Here is an 18,567-nt window from a genome sequence, read left to right on the forward strand (position 1 = left end):
TTCCCCTTTTCCTATTGGCCTCAGTTGCTTTAAGGTATCTGCTTTAGTTTCTCTGCATTAAGGGCAACAAATGCTAGCTAGTTTTTTAGGTGTCTTACCTATCCTCACCCCTCTCTTGTGTACTCTCACTTTTATCATGTGCTCAAAGTCCAATCCCCTTGTTGTGTTTGCCCTTGATCTAGTGTCCGCATACAAGGGAGAACATATGATTTTTGGTCTTTTGGGCCAGGCTAACCTCACTCAGAATGATGTTCTCCAATTCCATCCATTTACCAGTGAATGATAACATTTCATTCTTCTTCATGGCTGCATAAAATTCCATTGTGTATAGATACCACATTTTCTTGATCCATTCATCAGTGGTGGGGCATCTTGGCTATTTCCATAACTTGGCTATTGTGAATAGTGCCGCAATAAACATGGGTGTGCAGGTGCCTCTGGAGTAACCTGAGTCACATTCTTTTGAGTATATCCCCAAGAGTGGTATTGCTGGATCAAATGGTAGATCAATGTTTAGCTTTTTAAGTAGCCTCCAAATTTTTTTCCAGAGTGGTTGTACTAGTTTACATTCCCACCAACAGTGTAAGAGGGTTCCTTTTTCCCCCACATCCTCGCCAACACCTGTTGGTGGTGGTGTTGCTAAGGATAATGGGAGTGTTTCTTGAACATACACTTTGTACCCCTGGTTTCTTAAGAAGTGGTAACTCAGTTTACATCAGAATTATACAGATTGCTGGACTCCATCCTCATGTTTTTTATTCAGTAGGTTAAGGAAAGGGCACAGAAATGTGCATTTCTATTGATTCAGTTATGTTTATGCTATTGATCTGCTGGCCTGACCACATTTTGAAAACCATTTACCTAAGAAAGTCTACTTGATTTGTAGATATCAACTAGAAACGATCTATGTGAAAGAGTTGAATACCCCAACTTGAGTAGGATTATGCTGAGAAATGATGAAAAAAGAAACTGTACGACGTTCTGGGTGGCAGGCATGGCTACACTTATTTTCCCCAGGTTGCCTATGGTACTCAGAATTGGCACCAAGTACATTTCTGGAAAATTACCATATTCATGGTTAATTCCTTCCTAAGAAGTCAAGCTACAATTGCTTTTTATCTTTTCTTATCCAATCTAATCCTTTCTGAAGGAATAAACTTTGGTATGCTGAAGAATTGCCTGGACTTAGACTTATGTTTTCAACTTTTGGCTTAAAACTTTTAGCTTTTTAAGGAATAAACTTTGGTATGCTGAAGAATTGCCTGGACTTAGACTTATGTTTTCAACTTTTGGCTTAAAACATTAACAATCTGTCATTTCTCATAATTCTGTGGTTTGTGTAGGCTTAACTAGGAAATCATGAATTACAGGCATTCCTTGGAGTTGCTCATGCAACTTCTTTCATTTTGGAGCTTGCCTTGGGCTGAACAATGCAAGATAGCTTTAATCACCAGTTTAGCACCTTGATTTGGATAGCTGAAATGCCTGGAAGCTTCTGGGCCTTTCTATGATGGAAGTCAGATCTATTTTACAGAGGCTAAAGGCTCCAAAATCTCCATGACTCCCTCCTTTTCTCAGTATTTTGTTATTTAAAATTCTGATAAAATAGAAATAATATAAAACCTATCATTTTAACCATTTTGAAGTGCACCATTCAGTAACATTTAATACACTAATGTCTTGCACAGCTATCAGGAAATTCCTCCCATTAAGGAGCCATTCCACATTCTCCCCTCCCCCAGTACCTGACAGCAACTAATCTTTCGGATTCTAGAGATTTGCTTAATCTGGGATATTTCATATAAATAGAGTCATAGTGTATACCCTTTTGTGTATGGCTTCTTTGAATTGCAATAATGTTTTTTATTAAACACCTTTATTGAGGAATAATTCACATATCATATAATTCACCAATTTATTTATTTGTTCATTACTTATGGGGTAGTGTAGTTTGAATTTAAGGCCTTGAGCTTGCTGGGCAGGTGCTCTACCACTTCAGCCACCCCCCAGTCCTCGATCCACTCATTTAAAGTGTACAATCCAGTGGTTTTTAATTTGCTCATAAGAGTTGTATAGCCATCACCACAATCAAATTGAACATTTTTATCATCTTAAAAAGAAACTCCAAAAACATTAGTAGTCATTTTCCATTTTTTTCTCCCACCCTAACCTTTCATTTCCCCTCTGTCCCCAGTCCTAGGCAATCATTAATCTACTATTTATTTGTCTATTCTGAACATGTCTGTCTTATTTCACTTAAAATAATGTTCTCCACTTTCATTCATGCTGTTGCAAATGATAGGATTTCGATCTTTTTAAGGCTGAATAGCATCTCATTGTGTATATATACACCACATTTTCTTTATCCATTCATCTGACAATGGACACCTAAGTTGATTTCATAGCTTACTATTGTGCACAATGCTGCGATGAGTGTGGCTATCTGTTCAATATGCTTATTTATTTTCATTTCATTGGTATATACCCAGTAGTAGGATTGCTAGATCATATGGTGGTTCTATTTTTAATTTTTTGTTGTTTTGTGGTACTGGTATTTTTTTTTTCCAGTATTGGGGCTTGAACTCAGGGCCTTATGCTTGCTAGGCAAGTGCTCTACCATTTTAACCATGGCCCCAAGTCCCCTATTTTTAATATTGTAGTGAACCTCTTACTCTTTGCCATGACTGAATTAATTTACAGTTCCACCAATGGTGTGCAAAGGATCACTTTTCTCCACAACATTGCCACTATTCGTTTTTTGTCTTTTTGATAATATCCATTACATTAGCTGTGAGATGATATATGAATGTGGTTTTAGTTTGTACTTTTCTGATGATTAGCTATTTGAGCATTTTTCATGTAGCTGTTGCTTATTTGTGGGTTTTCTCTAGAGAAATGTCCATTTAAATCATTTGCCCATGTTGTTTACTACTGAGTTTCTTGAATTCCTTATATAAAAAGGGTATTAGCCCCTTGTCAGGTACATGGTTTGCAAATATATTCTCCCATTGTGTAGGTTGTCTCTTCATGTTGTCAAATGTTTCCTTTCCTTGCAGAAGCTATTTAGTTTGATGCAATCTCATTTGCCTACTTTTGTTTTTGTAACCTCAGTTATTGGGTACACATCTAAAAAATTACTGCCCATAAAAGCAACTGAGGCCAATAGGAAAAGGGGACTAGCAACTAGAGAAAAGGTTAGATCAAAAAGAATTAACCTAGAAGGTAACACACACACACAGGAAATTAATGTGAGTCAACTTCCTGTTTGGCTATCCTTATCTCAACCAGCAAAAACACTTGTTCCTTCCTATTATTGCTTATATTCTCTCTTCAACAAAATTAGAGATAAGGGCAAAATAGTTTCTGCTGGGTATTGAGGGGGTGGGGAGGAGAGGGAGGGGGTGGTGTGGGTGGTAAGGGATGGAGTGGGGGCAGGAGGGAGAAATGACCCAAGCCTTGTATGCACATATGAATAATAAAACAATAAAAAAATAAAATAAAATATTTTTAAAAAAATAAAAAATTACTGCCCAGATCAGTATCATGGAAATTTCCCTGTTTTCTTCCAGTAATTTTGTTGTTTAAATATCTAATCCATTTTGAGGTGATTTTTGTATTTGCTGTAAGAGTCTAATTTCATTCCTCTGAATGTGTATATCCAGTTGTCTCAGCACCATTTGTTGAAGAGATTGTCCTTTCCTACACTGTGCTTGTGGCAGTTTTATGGAAAATTAGCCAACCATAAAAACATAGATTTGTTATTACTATCTCTATTATCTTCCCTTGGTCTATTTTTATATTATTATGCTGTTTTGATTACTGCCAGTTTTATTCTTTATGCTCAGGATTGTTTTAGGCCACATGTAGAAGAATAAAATTAGATCCTTACCTCTCACCGTGCATAAAAATTAACTCTAAATAGACAAAAGACCTTAATATAAGACCTGAACCTTTGAAAATACTAGAGGAAAACACTTCAAGATTTTGGTACAGGTAAAGATTTCCCAATAGAATTCCAACAGCTCAGGAAATAATAGCAAGACTTGAGAAATGAAATTGCATTAAGTTAAAAAGCTCTACACACTAAAGGAAACAATTTCCATAGTGATGCAACAGTGTACGAAATGGGAGAAAATCTTTGCCATTTATTCATCTGATAGGTGATTAATATTCAGAATACATAAAGAGTAAAAAAGTAACATCAAAAGAAAAACAATTCAATTAATAAATGGGTAAATGCACCGAATAGATGGTTTTCAAAAGAAGTACAAATGGCCAATAACTACATGAAGAAGTGGTCAACATTTTTAGTTATCAGGGAAATGCAAATCAAATATGCAAAGCTGACTCCAGTCAGAATGAATATCATGAAGAAAAAGCTCAAACTCCAAGTGCTCCTGTCTGGCAAGTATGAGGCCTTGAGTTCAAACTCCAGTCCTGTCTCCCCCAGCCCCCAAAAAAAGACCTGGAAAGAAATTTCTCCAATTCTTTCTTTTCTGAAACTTTTTAAAGTGTATTGTTAGTGTTGTTTTTGCCTTATTTTATTTTTTATATTTTTTTATTGTCATAATATTATTGTACCGGGGGCACATTGTGACATTTACAAAAGTTCTTACACTATATTATAGAAGAATGCACCCCCTCCATCATTCTCCTTTATCCCCAATTTATTTAAAAAGAAATCTTTTGTTTTTATTTTTTATTCCTCTTTTTTTACCTGTATCTAATTTTATTTTATTTTGTAATTCAGTTTTTAAAATCTCTTGCTCTTTTCTCTTCCTCACATTCTTTTAGTTTCTTCTTTTTTATTATTTTTTATTCATAATCATAGACTTAACTCTGCAATCCAGTTAAGCTTGAAAGGGAATAAGAAAAATTTGGAACTCAAAGAACTGCAGCAACAACACAAAGATTATAGGATATTGTAAGCAGATAGACCGAGGAGTGCTCTTTTGAGCTACAGAAGGAATGTTCTGGTAGTTAAGATAAATACAAGTGAAATATATTGAAAGTTCTCCACAGCCAGCAATGGTGATCTTTTTTTTAAAAAGAATATCAATAAAATACTTTTAATGCCTACAATTTCTTGTATACATAAATTGCAAACATTCACCTGTATATGCAAAAGTATATTCTTTTGCAGGTCAACAGCACCACAAAACAAACTAAGCTATGTAAAAGATTTTTGTTAAACTTGATTTGTCCAGTATGTAAAAAAACATGATGGGTTTAATAATGCCAAAGAAATCTATATTCCATTATTAATCATACACTAAACACCTGAATATTTGTTTCATCACATCCACTTACAAAATAAATAGTAGTCTAATCAGCACACTCAAAGTAAACCAACCAGTCTCTCCTCATATATTTATTCTGTTTCCAAAAATGTTTTGGTCTTCTGCTATATCTCAAAAATGTACCAACAGCTGCTTTTTAAGTTATAAAATACAAAATAACAATTTATTTCTTGGAGAAAATTATTGTTAATAGTCTTTGAACTTTCTCATGGCACACATGTAAGGCTGCCTGTGACATGGGGTACCCTGGCCTCCAAATGGACATACTTGCATTTATAGTTCAGGGAAAATACAAAGACAAGTTCTGAAAGTAGCCTTAAAAGAAAGTGCCCTTTGCTTTGATAAAGCAACTTCAGAAGCAAGTGGGACTGTACAATCAGAGCCATGAGTTTTATGAAAACTACTTTCCATACACATAATTTGTGTTAGAGAATGCCACATCCATGATCATGTAGCATGACAATTGTGGAATAACATTACTACATTCATGAATTAATATTATCCAATAAAAGGCCCATCTTCAAATATTGAATTAAGAAAATCTTGAAAATCAAAACAGTAGAGAATACATTAAAAATCAAGCGCTTAACGTGTAAACCTTGATAAAATAACAGCTTATTCCAGTTTCTTCAAAGGCTTGTGAACTTTTAGAGTGGTCAGGAAGTAAAGAAGGACAAAATGGAAGATGGGATTTGGAAACAAGGCCAGCATTAGTTTAGAAGGCTGATAACTTTTCTTTTTTAAAAAAAAGCCACAGAAGCACACTTTTATAATGTTGATGCAAATAAGCATCTACTATAGAAGACACATACACAGAAAGTGACAGACATTACAACCTGACTCTTCTACCATGTTCTAGAACTTGAATCTAGCACAGTGGTTCCTTTCTGTACAAATAACTGTACAGTATCATTAAATGCTAGTAAACTTTAAATCACCAGAAATCTTTTGGCTATGACAAGCACTTGATTGTAATTATAGATTTCAGAGTCTGAATATTGAAAAAATATTCAATAATTCTCAAAAATATATCTAAGAAAACCATTTGAAGGAAGGAAAAGCACTTAAGTGGTAACAAAATAATGTTTTAAACCCATTTTATTAAGTAGAATATCATAATACCCTTAAATCAGTTTTATTGAAGATATTTGAGATGGGTGGGAGGAAGTTAGGATTTTTTACAACCAGTGTAAAAGATCTTTGTGGAGAGTTAGGGAGTCTATGCCTAGTAATTAAGACACTTGTCATGGTTTTCAACTTTAAAATTAAGTCTTTGCACTTTCAAACTCAATTCAAAATGATTTTATTTTGAAAACTGGGTCACATGGTCCTATTATGGAAGGCTAATAATGATAATCTGTAATACTCAAACTTGAAGAATAAAGTTCATGAATAAAAATATACAAAATGTCTGGACCTGCTGAAGAGTAAGGATTCTTTGTAGATCACCCCCTCCTACTTCTTATTATTCCAGTGTCTTAAGATAGCCAGAACACTTATTGTAGAATTGTCCTACAAGGTTAGTTCTGACTGCCTCCAACCTTCTACATTTAGAGTCCAAGGACAAATGCTCATTTTTTTGTTGCTGACTATCCTTTGAGACTTGGCTTCATTTAAGCCATATCCTGGGGCTTGAGCAAGTCACTGGTTGACAACGGTCATGTGGACTGCTTACAGGCTGCCCAGGGCCTCCAGAGCTGCCTGTAGCTCTCCCAGAACTACTGAGTCACTGATAGGTTGTCCAGAGCCACTTGAGCTGCTTGCGTGTTGTCCAGGGCCTCTTATACCACAGACTGTCTGCCCAGAGGGATTTGTGTCACTGGCTAGCTTGTTGATTCCATTGACTGACCGCTCATATCCTGAGCTGGAGCTACTGTTCTGGCACCTGGGCACAGGGTCAGAACTATGTGAGGGCTGAGTAGCTCCTGTGTTGGGCCACAGGAAGCTAAGCTTGAGTTGCTGCCTGGCTGCTTGACACCTGAACTCTTAGCTTTATTGTGTGGGGTAACCATCAGCTCAGGCTTGGAATGGCTAAGGTGGGAAGATTTTTTTGGCTTGGTGCTCAGGAACAGATTTGAGTCCCACTAACAGAAGTCTTTGGGACACTTGGTGAATAGGTTCTGGAGTGGGGCTTTCTAGCCTCATTGAAAACAGGTTTATCATGACCCTTTGGAACTGAGGGTTGTAAGCTATTGCCAGATTCTATCTTGGTCCTCTCTCCTGGCAGGAATTTGGATGAAGACAAAGCTGAGTGTTCTCACTGGCTGGACTGGGTTTGGATTTCTTCTCAGCATAAGGAAAAGGTATTCCCTTGGAAGGATGCCTGTCCCCAGAACCTTTGCTAAGTTTTGTGCCCACACTTTTTTTGTGAGAGGTTACCTTTTTGGACAGTTGGAGGTAGTTTTGCATCTGTCTCAGATTTGTTTTTCCTACGCTTTCCTTCCAGGAATTCATGCCCACTAAGTTCTTCTGTAGTCATAGGCTGCTCTGATTTCTTCACTATCTTGATCTCTACTGGTTCAAACTGCTTTTTCTCAGCCAGCCTCAGTAAATCCATGAAGTTTGTGGGTGGTGGGGCAATTTTAAGAGGGACCTTTGGTTTTGCTTTCAACTTTGGGAGGTTCTTGCTCTTTTTCATACTCCTGTTCTGACTGCTTGATTATATTCAAAGAATTCATTATCTTCTTCCACTTCATAGTCTGGGTCTGTTCCCCGGGTAGTGTGGCTTTCCACTGTCTGCCTCTTTGACTTTTTCTCAATAGAAATCCTGTAACTGTGGAAATTGTCCTTAGTCCTCTTGGTCATAGCTCTTGCTTTCTTTTTATATTTGAGCTCTATTCTCTTCTTCACTAGTTCTTCCTTTCTCCTTTTCTCTTTAGAACTTTTCGTCTAAGCTCTTCTTTCCTTCTAAGAAAAGCTTATATGGCTGCTGATTGGATATCTTTAACTTTTGGGTCTTTATTGGGAGACCCCACTGCCAAACTATACCTTTTCCATACATTGTTGACACCTTGTTCTTTGGAAGCTCTCAGGAGAATTTCCCTGAAGTCCGTGTTTAGCGGAGGAGGAGAGACGGGACCAGGCAGTCAGAAAGAAAAGTGTGCCTTGCCCAGGTGCACAGCTACACTACATGAACTACTTTGGCCACCCCTCCTCCACCTTTCCACAAATTGACCACTTCCAGTGCCTTCCAATGCCGCCTGAACGGTGATCTTCTTGCTGGTCTTACCATTCCTAGACCCAAAGCATGCCATGGCTTCTATGATGCTCATGCCATCTTTCACCTTCTCAAAGACCACAGGATTGCCACCCCACCTCTTATTCTTCGCAGTACATGGAAAATTGGCAATCGTTTGCGTTTGGTCCATTATTTGCCATGAACATACCAGGACCTGTATGCTTTAGGATGAAGTTCTTATCATCAAATTTCTGCCTATAGAAGGACTTGACATCAGTGGCATTATCGTGTGCGGTCACTATCCTGGCACATGAATCCTGGAATACTGGGAAAGCAAAAACCCTTATAAATAAATCCTTTCTCTCCAGTGCTCAGAGAACAAAATTTTGTTGACTTTTGAACTTTGTCTGCAAACAGCTTGAAGGAGACACAACCCAAAGGCTTGCTGGCAACAAACAGCGATGTCAAAGAACATGGTGAGGTTGACCATTGTTGTCAGTGTCTATAAAGCCTCTTCAATTTTTTCTTTTATTTAATCTCACTTCCTCTCTGTTTCCCATTTCATTCTTTTATTATTAATACTTTTAACTGTTAAATTCTAACTTAACAGTTTGCTCTACATTATTTCTGCCACTTTCTTTTTTGTGATTATTGGTGGTATATTAGTTTTTTTAGTTGATTTTTATTGTATTTCTATATCTGGCTTGTTTTGCTATGACTTTTTTCTTTTTGTGGAGGGTTTTAAATCAGGGCTTTGCTGCTTGCTAGACAGGCGCTCTACCACTTGAGTCGTACCTCTATCCCTTTTTACCCAGGCCAGCCTGAACTATGCTCCTCTTGTTTTTTACTCTTCCTGCTGTTGCTACAATGACAGGTGTGCACCACCATGCTCAGTATTAGTTGATACGAGAGTCTTGCTAACTTATTTTGCCAGAGCTTGCCTGGAATCACAATCCTCCCAATTTCAGCCTCTCAAGTAGCTAGAATTACCAGTGTCAGCTATTGGCACCTGGCTTGCTCTGGTTTCTATACTGAGGATTGAGCTCTGAAGAGAAGGCTACTCAGTATGAAGATCCATATATAAAACCAGAAGAGATACCCATCCCAACAGATTGCCTATTGTAAAACAAAAACACAGGAAATGTCAAAACAAGGTAATATGGCATCTCCAAAAGTTCATAACCCTTGAATAATTGAAGCCAAAGATGTTGAAATGGCTGAAATGCCAAAGAAAAACAACAAAAAGATCCACTGAAGTTTAAGTGCTGACATGTCTGAGGAATGTTAGCTATTCAAAATGGAGGCAGAGGTTGAGAAGCTGGAACTAATGCTCTAGAAAGCTGAGTCTGATCTGGATTACATTCAATACAATCTGAAATATGAAATCAAGACTAATCATCCTGACCCACGTTGATTCATCTCTAACTGATCTTTACCCTGGTTACTGATCCCCTTCTCATGATAACCTCTGTTGCTTTAAGGTTTCTATATTAGCTCCTCGGGAGTGGGGACATCAAACGCTTTCATGTTTTGGATTTTCTGCCTATTTCTATATCACTCAAATGTAAGCAATGCTAGGAATATTTCTGTATAGCTATCCTCAACTCAACTACCAAAAATGCTTTGTCTTCCTTATTAGTCTTTTCTTTTCTTCAACAAAACTAGTGATAAAGGTAGAACAGGACCTGCCTGGAACTGAGCGGGGAAGGGGCAAGAGTGGTGGGGGAGGGGAGCAGGGGGGAGAAATGACCCAAACAATGTATGCACATGTGAATAAAAGAATAATAATAATAAAAAAGACTAATCATCCTGATTTGGCAAGCAATCTGTTACCACTGATTAAAGAAAACTGTGACAGGGCAATTAAAAATCTCACAGGCCAAATTTATAAAGAAATGGAATTTATAATGGACTTTAATGAAGAAGAAATCAATTCCAGAGAAACTCATCAAGAAGATGACTATAGGTGGGGAACTGGTAAAGGAGATGGAAGTTTGGTTTGAGTGACATGATAGTGATGTTTGGCTTCATTGATGTAAGTGATCCCTTTCATTAGAGGAAAATATAAGGGCAAAATTATATGAATAAAATTCATCCAAAAGGTTAGAATGGTGTATATATATATATGTTGTTATATATATACATATAGTGATATCACTATTTATATCACAAGGGATTCATTGTGATATTTCCATACATGCATATAATGTACTTTGAATTCATTGTTACTCTTCCTTGTCCCAACTTTAAAACCAATTTTAAAAGTTTTGTTATTCTATTTTTATACATGCATATGAAATACTTTCATCATATTCACCCCTTCTTTACCCTCTCCTTTGTCCTCTTGCCTCCTGCTGGTTATCAACCCCAAAGCAGTTCCCCATTTTTACACTCAGGTCATTTTTTTAAAAACGGTGTAGATTCCACATATGAGAGACAACATGTGATATTTGTCTTTCTCACTCTGGCTTATTTCAATTAACACGATGATTTCTAGTTCCAACTATTTTCCTGCAAATGACATTAATTTCATTCTTCTTTATGGCTGAATAATACACCATCGTACATATATATATATATATCACATTTTCTTTATCCATTCATTAGTTGATGGACACACACACCAAGTTTGATTCCATAGGTTAGGAATTGTGAATATTGATCTGAAAAACATGGGTGTGCAGGTATCTCAATTGTAGGTTGATTTACACACCTTTGATATATGCCCAAGAATGCTATATAGCAGGGTCATAAGGTAGGTTGATTTTTGTATTTTCGTGGGACTCAAGTTTAAACCCAGGGCTTTGCACTTGCAAAGCAGGCGCTCTACCACTTGAGTACACAGAGAGATTTAGGGATCTAGTGTCTGTGTTGTATTATAGATAAACAGTTTTCCCAGTGCCATTTGTTAAAAAAGCTGTCTGTTCCCCAATGTATGTTTTTGGCTCCTCTGTCAAAAATCAGTTGGCTATAACTGTGTGGGCTTATTTCTGGGTTCTCTCTATTTTATTGCATTGTATTGTATTGGTGTACATGTTTGATTCTGTGCCAGTACCAAGGTGCTTTAGTTACTCTTGTACTGTAGTATAATTTGAAGCCAGGTATTGTGATACCTTCAGCATTGCTTTTTTTGTTCAGGATTGTTTTGACTTTTCTGTCTTTTAAGCTTCCATATAAATTTTGGGATTTTTTTTTTTTTTGTATTTCTGTGAAGAATATCACTGGAATTTTGATGAGGATTGAATTGAATCTGTAGCTTGCTTTCAGTAATACAGCTGTTTTTTACAATATTAATTCTGCCAACAGATGAACATAGAAGTCTTTCCATCTTCAAGTGTCTTCTTGAATTTTTACTTCAGTGTTTTACAGTTTTCATTATAGAGGCCATTCACTTCCTTGGTTAGGTTTATTCCTAGTTTATTTATTTACTATTATGAATCATATTATTTTCCTGTTTTTTTTTCCAGCATGTTTAGCATATAGAAAAGTTACTGATTCTTGTGTTTTTTAAAATTCATTTATTCATATATGCATACATTGTTTGGGCCATTTCTCCCCCCCCACCCCCTTCCTCTCCCCCCCCACCTTCTTGTGTGTTTTGTATTCTGCTACTTCGATGAAAGTGTTTATCAGATCTATGAGTTTTTTGGTGGAGGATTTGGGATCTTTTAAAATACAGGGTCATATCATCTGCAAATAGGAATATTTTGACTTCTTTCTTATTTGCATCCCTTTTATTTCTTTTTTCTTGCCTTTTTTCTCTGGCTAATAAATTGAGTCACTATATTGAATAAGAGTGGAGACAGTGGACACTCTGACTCATTCTTGACATTACTGGAAATGTCAGTTTTTCTCCATTCAGTATATTGTTGACTATAGGTTTATTATAGATACCCTTTATTATGTTGAGGTATGATCCTTCGATTCCTAGTTTCTCCGTGGCTTTTATTAGGAAGGCATGCTGAATTATGTCAAAGGCTTTCTCTACATCTATTGAGGTGATCATGTGATTTTTGTTCTTGATCCTGTTTATGAGCTGTATTGCATTTAATGATTTACATATAACAAGCCATCCTTGCATCCCTGAAATGAAACCAAGTGATGTTTTATGATCTTTTTAATTTGTCACTGAATTTGGTTTGCAGGTATTTTCTCGAGGACTTTTGTGTCTATATTCATCACAGCAATTTGGCTACAGTTTTTATTATTGTACCCTTATCTGGTCCTGGTATCAGTGTGATAATTGGCTTCATAGAAGTGTTCCTTTCATTTACTTTATGAAATAGGCAAGCAAAGGCCCTGGGTTCAATCCACAGAGCTGCCAATAAATAAATAAATAAGCAAGCAAACAAAAAAAAATAAAGGTCTGAGAGAATGCAGCAGTGAATATGCTTCTAGGCTATTCTTTTTGGGAGATGTTTTGTTACTGGTTCAATCCCCTTGTTTGTTATTGATCTGTTTATATCATCTTGGTTTAATTTGGTGATCATATGTGTATAGAAATTTATTGATGTCTTCTAGATTTTCCAATGTATTGGAATATAAGTTTTCAACTTATTCACTGATGATCATCTGGCTTTCAGTGGTATGTGCTTATTCTGCTCCTCTCATTTTATTAATCTGGGTCTTCTGTATTTTGACTCATCTGTCTAAGAATTTGTCAGTCTTGTTTATATTTGCAAGAACCAACTTTTTGTTTCCTTGGATCTTTGTAACTATTTGTTTCCTCAATTCTTTGTAATTGTTCTTTTAGTCTCCATTTCATTAATTTCTGACTTGATATTTATTTCCACAGATTTTGAGTTTGGTTCATTTTTGTTTTTCTAAGAGCTTGCGATGCATCCTTTGGTTATTTCAAAGCTCTGATTTTTTCTTTTTAACAGTACTGGGGAAATGAACTCAGGGCTTCACACTCAGTAGGCTAGTGATCTACCACTGAAACTACATCCTCCATCCTCTTGTTTTTATCTTGTTCTTGAGACAGTCTTGGTAACTTGTAATCCTCCTGCGTCTATCTCTTGAGTAGTTGGGATTATAAGCATGCCTTGCTTCTGATTTTTAAATTTAGCTATATATAGCTATAAATTTCCATCTTTTAACTGTATCCCAAAGTTCTCATATGTTGTGTTTTCATTTTCATTTGATTCTAGGAATTTTTTATTCTCTCCTCTGACTTCTTTCATTCAAAAGTGTATCATTGGAGACTTTACTTCCATTTGCTCTGTGGAAGCAGGAAATTTCTCCCCCACACCCCAATTTCTCCCTACTTTTACCCCATTATACTAAATTCATTTCCTAATGAACTTTACTATCATTTTCACATTCTTATCTGAATTTTTTCATTGAATGCTAGATAGCTGCACTGACTTTCTGGCTTGTATGTAGATTCCTGTGTTTCAGATCCCAGACTCAGGGGTCCAGTGCTGCCTGGGCAAATTGGTGAGTTCTCTGCTGGAAGTGACCATGACTTTCATCCTGTGCTCTGCACTCTTGATGGAGGACTGTGATGGTGTTTGTGCTCTGCTGGACAGGCATCAGTTTGTATGTCAAGGAATTCACAGCTTCTGAAAGAATGATTGTAGTTGCTGGTCTTTCAGACTTTTAAAAAATATCATCATTATTGTACTGGGGGCACATTCTGACATTTCCAGTTAGCCTTTTAAAATGACCAATTATTGGCCACATTTGTGAAGTGAAGAGTCACTTCCAAGATTTTAAGAATAAGGGTGGAGATGTTGAAGATGTGATATATCCAATAAGAACCAAGGGAATTGTTTAACATTCAAAGAAAAAAAGCTGCAGAGAATGTTGTCAGAGAAAAGACACACTGTGTGGCAAAGAAGACTGGATATGCTTGATTCAGCCTCTCATTTGATTGAAAACGTTTTCAGCTTTGTAAAAGCTCTCCTTGATCTTTCTGTGTTTCAGAGTCAAACTATACTGGAAAGACTAGTAATGGATCTGAAAAAGAAAATTCCAATGTTAAACTGTAGTTCTCTGGAACCCAGTGGAAGAATCCACGTGAAAGGATCATTTCTGGCTACTAACAGGCTCAATGAATCTTTGCTATCGAAATCAACTTGTCTTTTAGAAAGAAACAGGAATTTTATCAGTGAGGGGAAAAAGTGGAATAGACACAGCCTTGAAAGGAGTCTACAGAAAAGTGGTAACTGGCAAAAATCAGGATGTTAGTACCCAAGTCTGAGAGAAGTGGAGAAATGTTTGTGCTCAACACAGATGTTTTCTTCTACCTGAAACAAGGAGTGTGGATTTTATGAAATCACACTGAACAGATTCCACATTCAAACTCAGGAGACGGTGGATGGTAAGCTTACCACTATGTATTTTAAAATGTTCAAGCTGATTCTCAGCCCAGCAATACATGGCATGTGAAAAAGCTCATTGAGAAGGGACAGTCTCAGGGTCTTCACCTTGAGCTCAGAAATGAGATGTTTCTTTTGGGAGGAAAGGAGAGAGAACAGACATATTGAATGGGCCTATGAAGAAGACATCTTAGGGTTTTGATTAATTTTTATAGGACACACATTGACATTATAAGATTTTCTGATACTTATTTTTAAAAGAGGTCATGAAATTAATAGGGCAAAAGATTAGTTAATAAAATAGCCATAGTAACAATAGCTACTTTTTTGTGAGCATTGTTATCAAATTATAGAGAAAGAAACTAGGATTTGAAGAAATTAAAACACTTATCCAAAGTTATCCAGATGACAAGGAATGAGGTTGGGGCTCAATCCAGTCTGAGTTCACAGATACTATCTAAATAAAATTTTGGAAGTTTTGAAGAATGTGTATTCTGCAGCTGTTGGATGAAATATTTTGTAGGTGTCAAGTACATATGTTCTATGGTGCAATTTAACTCAAGTTTTTTTGTTGAGTTTTTTTTTTAATGCAGATATGTATCTATTGGTAATTGTGGTAGGTATTATCACCCTCTATTATTTTATCTGTACCTATCTGCTTCTTTGTTCCCAGTAGTGTTAGTTTTATGAAATTGAGTGTGCCAACATCCATGCTCTCCTGCATTTTAGGATTTCTTCTGAGAAATCTGTGGTTATTGTGATAGGTGTGCTTTCATAAGTAACTTGGCACTTCTCTCTTGAAGCTTTCAGTAATCTTTCTGTTTTGTATTTCTGGCATTGTAACTATAATATGATATGGAAAGGTTCTTTTCCTTATCTTTCCCTAAATTTGGGAAATTTTGTGTGGTAGTTTCATTGAATAGTTTTTTGTTGCTGTTGTCTGCTTATTTTTTGTTTTTCTTTTACACAGGGTCTCATTATGTAGTTCAGGTTGGCCCAGAAGCCACTATCTCACTATATGGCTCATGGTGGCCTTGAATTCATGATCCTCTTACCTTCTGACTCTGTCTGACTCTCCCTCTCTCCAAGACTGCCTCTTGTGGCAGTGTCCCACTCATGCAATGTAATAGGCTGTCCTCTGGGTTCATGACTTGTGATTGTTCTATGTCTTCACTTTCTCAGAGTAACTCAGTCTCAAAACAATAGGCCCCCCTCAAGATGGTGCCTGACCATAGCACTCCATGATATGGGAAACACTTAAAGAATTTCATCTCTATTGCTGGCCTGCCCCATAGTAGTCATGGTCAGACCAATTCCCAACGCAGGATTTAAAGCTTGCAAAACCTGTGGGTTTCTCCTGCAGTTACGGCTGCCAATCTGTTGTCACAAGGGATGCCTGGCTTTTAGTTGTGGCTGCATGTTCTCCACCTCGTTAGATGGGGTTGGAGTTGTAGGCTATTTCCTACTTTTCTCTGCATTGTCTTCCTGTTTTTCCGTGCTTTTTAGATGTCCTGTAGTGATTCTCTATCCTCTTCCTCTTCTCTCTTCTGAATATAGTCTCTTCTTTGTTACCCTGACTCTTCTCATTCATGTAGTCACAGGGAGAAAACTTCTAATCTGCCATCTTACCCCAGAAAATCCACTGAGTTTTTAATTTGATCTGTTGAGCTTTTAATTTCCAAGATTTCCATTTTTATTTATTTATTTGGCCTAGCAATATAGTGTCTCCTTTGTTAACTCTGACTCTTCTCATTTATGGAAGTCACATGGAGGCAATTTTTAATCCACCATCTTATCCCAAATGCCTATCTATAGTATTTTAAATTTTGGTGTATGGCTTATATAAAATGAATTGCCTAATTGCTAAGTGTACAGTAACTGAGCTTTGACTCATGTAACCTCATGTTCTCTTTTGATAAACTAGAAAACTTCTTCCAAAATTGTACCTTCAAAAACACCATAAATGGTGTGTGTGAGAATGATGCTAGAGGAATTCCCCCAAATTCTCTGATGAGGTTCACAGAATTTGTGTTATTTAGTAAACAGAGCATGTGGCTCAACTTTCCTATTTGATGAGTCTCTCTGTAGCATTCCCACGAAATCCACTATTGGCTTACATATTGGCATAACAGTAGTTCTGGAAGTCATCTGTTCTATCTTTGAACAAGCTCAGAGTATTCAGACACTCTTGTTTTTATACAACTACATACACCAGATCAGTCATCTTTCTCCCACTGTGGACAGATCTCAGTTGTAACAAGCTGTCCCTCATGTCTTCCCTTCTTTTCTCCATACTATCCTAGTTTCTTCTGCTGCTTTTCACTTGTAATGATTTGGAGAGTCCTCAGCAACCTGCTGCTTTGACCCCGAATGATTCATCAGAATTTTCTTTAAATGGCACTGCCTTGAAACAAGGCTCTTAAATTAAAGTAAATTGAGTACTTTTCTTTCACCTTTTCTTCTGATACTGAACTTGCATGATGAATACTTTTTCTCCTTCAGCTGAGATCACAGTCTTGCTGGACTTTTGTAGAAGTCTAGCTCTGTATGCCTTTGATTGTTTTATGCTGCCATCTGGTGGTTATATAAGGCAGCATCTGTATCGACTGTTTTTGTCTGCTACTGGGTTTCATTAAGTAGTGATCCCCTTTCCCAGTGCGGGACCTGAACCACCAAGATGGCCAGATTAGTGAACCAAGGGGACTTAGAAAGTAGAGAGTATTCCCTAGGGAAGACAAGTTTGCATACTTTGTTATTCATCTGGGGTCCTAAAGTGGTTAAAATAGTATTAGAATTGTTAATTACCCTTTCAAGTTGAGCCAGCAGGAGGGCAAAGCATCACCTAAGTTTGTATTACTTGGTATCTAACTGCCTCAGGCATGAGGAGGTCTCTCTTTTTCTAAGATAAACAACATAGGACAGTCCAATTCTTGAAGTTAAGTGCTTTTCATTGAAACAACCCAGGTTCTTGGGGCATGTACTCTACCACTTAGCAACACTATCTCTCTCAGCTTTGGTTTTTGTATTAGTTTTTTTTCCTTACCAGCTACTAGTTACTCCCAGTTGAGTAAACTTCCCTACTGTGCTCTTATGGTTGGTCCAACTTTGGGATCATCAGATTCAGGCAGGAAGTAGGAAAGTAGTGAAGATCAAGGACTCACAGTTCAAGAGGTCTAAACAGGTTACAACCAGTACTCCTTGATCATTTAGGGACCAAGTAGTCACTCTCTGAGATCCCCCTCTGTTCCTTCTCTCTTGATCACCAATTAACTCATGGACATCTTGTCTTCATGATGAGGTGCCATGGAAGGTAGAATGTTGGAGTTGAAAACATTTGACTTAGGAACATGATGTATGACTTTTTTCCACATCATCTAACCTTTATGGACCTGTTTCATAATCTATAAAACTGACAGAGGACTAATCCTTGACTATCATAGTAAATAATGAAAGGAACTTTTGTTGCTTGTTGGGTTGTTCATGATGTTCAGTTCTGGTTTTTGCCACTTTTTTCAAATTATGCTTTTCTTTGCTACTGGGTAAATATTCAGCTGAGCCTCCAATAAGATGTCAGATTTTCAATCTTCTAGGCCACTCCTCTTCTGTTCTCTCCGCCTTCTGCTCCCGCTCAGTTAAAGCCCCGAAATTGTCAGCGCCGGCCATATTTGTTAGACTCCTGCCGATGGAAGGTCTCTAACTGAAGGTCTCTACTTAACGGTTCTTTTGGGAACCTTTTTTTGGTCCCCCCACCACCCCTTATGGTGTT

The 18,567-nt window shown here is 37.1% G+C and overlaps 3 pseudogenes; 1 reads left to right on the forward strand and 2 right to left on the reverse strand.

Annotated features, from left to right (window-relative positions):
* Positions 1–6,909: 6,909 nt before the first annotated feature.
* Positions 6,910–8,371, reverse strand: LOC141420294 (protein SPT2 homolog pseudogene; annotated as a pseudogene).
* LOC109675824 (peptidyl-prolyl cis-trans isomerase A pseudogene) lies at positions 8,370–8,968 on the reverse strand (annotated as a pseudogene).
* Positions 8,969–10,385: 1,417 nt separating this feature from the next.
* LOC141420295 (RNA-binding protein 43 pseudogene) lies at positions 10,386–15,097 on the forward strand (annotated as a pseudogene).
* Positions 15,098–18,567: the final 3,470 nt, after the last annotated feature.

This window comes from Castor canadensis, unplaced genomic scaffold, assembly GCF_047511655.1.
Source record: "Castor canadensis unplaced genomic scaffold, mCasCan1.hap1v2 HAP1_SCAFFOLD_102, whole genome shotgun sequence".
Lineage (NCBI taxonomy): Eukaryota > Metazoa > Chordata > Mammalia > Rodentia > Castoridae > Castor > Castor canadensis.